The 2,643-nt window shown below is 31.4% G+C and overlaps 1 long non-coding RNA gene across 1 annotated transcript; it reads right to left on the bottom strand.

Moving 5' to 3' along the window:
- Positions 1–550: 550 nt before the first annotated feature.
- Positions 551–1,752, bottom strand: LOC135072919 (uncharacterized). Its single transcript, XR_010257520.1, has 3 exons — positions 1,560–1,752; positions 1,305–1,473; positions 551–1,148 (listed from the first exon to the last, which is right to left on the bottom strand). It is a non-coding gene; the product is annotated as an uncharacterized LOC135072919 (long non-coding RNA).
- Between the last annotated feature and the right edge of the window lie 891 nt (positions 1,753–2,643).

The following is a 2,643-nucleotide window of genomic DNA, read 5'->3' as shown; positions in this document are numbered from 1 at the left end:
GTTAAGAGATTAGGAAGCATCCCAACAGTGAGTAAAAAAATATATTTTGTGGACATTTTTCCTAATGTTTGTTTATTTCATATCTAATAGGGCAACATAATAAGGAACAACTTAAATCCTGATGTTGTGGTTGTTGCAGCGATACCGCCTCAAAGTCAATAAACCTGCATTTTAGTAGATTTTTTTTAATTTATTTTTTTTATGCATAACAAGGCAGGTATTTGACCACAATCGCACATGATGTTAAGAGGGATGCAGTCTAGGATGGTACATATCTGCCCTGTAAGATACCTACTTATGTGACAAATTGCCGGAAAGATAGTCTTATGGCAACAAAAAGAGTGTCCTTGGAACACAAGGCAAGTACATAATTTATTCATACATTCTGTCTACTCTACATACCACATGATTTCTTTGTCATTTGATAGATAATAATTATTACAGGTTATATTATGTGCTATGCATTAAGATGCATCCAGTTCATACCAAGGCACTGATGGTATGAAGAAGCATTTGGAATTACATAACCAATGCTCTCAATACTCCCAACATACTCGGAGAAGTAGGTAGGTACTCATGCCTACATAAGATTTATCCATGAACTATTTTATACAAATGTCATATGCATTCAGTTCTTAAGATCATACAGAACAAAACACAACAGGGTGATTCCATACCTTTGCTCGTAAGTGTTTTAGCCAGAAAGTTTTAGATCTTAATAAACTTATTTACCTAAACTAATAACTATAAAATTAATGTTATAGTATTCTACTCATCAACATTTATTAATCATTACAGGTACCTACCCTACCCAAACCTTACAAAGATCCAGCTCCGGCACAGAATAAGTAATAGGACTAAGGTTCCTAGGCACACTTAAGAAATACCATCAACACTTGCGGGCAAATAGACATTAATGGGATTAAAACAAAATATATGTGTGACAATTTATTTAATAAATACTTATAAAACATTAAACAATATTTTGAATTTCAATTAAAACATAGGTACCTAACAGTTTTAATTTTCTATTAATAGGTATGATACATGATTGGTAATCAATCAAAATTGTTATTCAAATTGCTGAGAGTTTCAATGGCTGGCTGCTCATGGTTTCATATATTATCATCTGGCTACTCGGGTTTCCTCTGTAAAAGAAAAAGTAATGTTAACTAAATACTAATTTAACTTGCCATCCTAACAATCAATATGAAAGGGCATAACATTTCAGTTTGTCTAGAGAATGCATAGGTAAGTACCTACTTAAATAATAAAGATTCAATTATTGCAATCAACATACCTACCTTTGACTATTCTTTTCCTGTCTTGTTAGGTCCAAAAAAGTGAGGCTAAGAACTGCAAACCGCTGCACTTTGCCTTTGGACTTCCACTCGCCAAAAGCGAGATCTCGATGCTCTTGCAGGATTTTTGTTAATTTCTAGCTGTTAAATCTTCTCCTCCATTCCATAAAATCTAAAACAAGATAGAATTACAATATACATATTTAACTACATGATTTAACTAAAAAATCTTTTCACTTGCTAATTTAATTTACTTACCGATGTCTCATCATGTTAACATCGTTAAATGGTCTTTATTTACTTTAAAACATAGCTTTATATTCAAATTATTTTATTACGACTTCTAATAACATTCTAAGAGGTTAGAAAATACGTCAAAACAAGAAAAATCCCTGTCTTTTCAATGTCAGACGTGTGTGAGCGTGTGGCTGAGTGAGATTTTACAGTAGAAAAATAGAAGATAGATTTGTCCACCAAATTAATTTATTACAACAGTAGGAATACACAATGGATAGCTCTTTTTATTTTCTATGACACAAGTGACAATCAACAGAACATTGTTTCTATAGCAACTTAAATTTATTCATAACGCCGCTTTGCTTGCCAGCTACATTAACAAGACGAAAGATGTTCCGAAATTTGTTTACCCAACAATATAAATATTGATTGGTAATAAATAATAATGGTTTTAAATACTGACATATTAAACAAACAATAACACAAAAACGTATAAACAATTAATGAGGCGTTATGAGCATTATTCATCTTTGTAACTTATTTTTTTAAATTTAATAACAACATCTTAAAATAACGCAGCATGTTTCGGACGGAACACACCATTCCATGTTAAATAAAAAAAAACTTGTAAAATACTCTATGACTCGTCGAAAGAAGCTTCTTGGCCTTGCGTGCCGACGAAAGAAATTAGAAAGTTAAGCTAACGAGTACGATCCTTAATAAAACAAGAATGAACGTTTCGAGTTCGAACTCGAAACGTACAAAAATTCGTCCTCGTCTTGAACTCGAAAGTTTTTCGTACTAGAGGTACAGTTTACTTGTTTCGAAGTTCTTATTTCTTATTCAGTACACTAGTTAATTTATTGTTATATTTTTTAAATAACTAAAGTGTTGTATTGTAACACGATACTTAGTCATAATACATAAAACAGAATATTATAGGTAGGTAAATATCGAAGTCGTAAAAAATTATTCGTCTTTTCTCATCTTTTTTTTGTTAATGTAAGTTTTCGAGCACCGAATTTGCGAGTAAATAAGGTACAGTATTTTATTAATTTGACAGTTGACAAAAAATAAAATTATACTTACTTTCCTCTGCTTTCAG

This window comes from Ostrinia nubilalis, chromosome 6, assembly GCF_963855985.1.
Source record: "Ostrinia nubilalis chromosome 6, ilOstNubi1.1, whole genome shotgun sequence".
Classification (NCBI taxonomy): domain Eukaryota; kingdom Metazoa; phylum Arthropoda; class Insecta; order Lepidoptera; family Crambidae; genus Ostrinia; species Ostrinia nubilalis.
The sequence above is the reverse complement of the archived record's forward strand: the minus strand, read 5'-3'. Positions and strand labels throughout refer to the sequence as shown.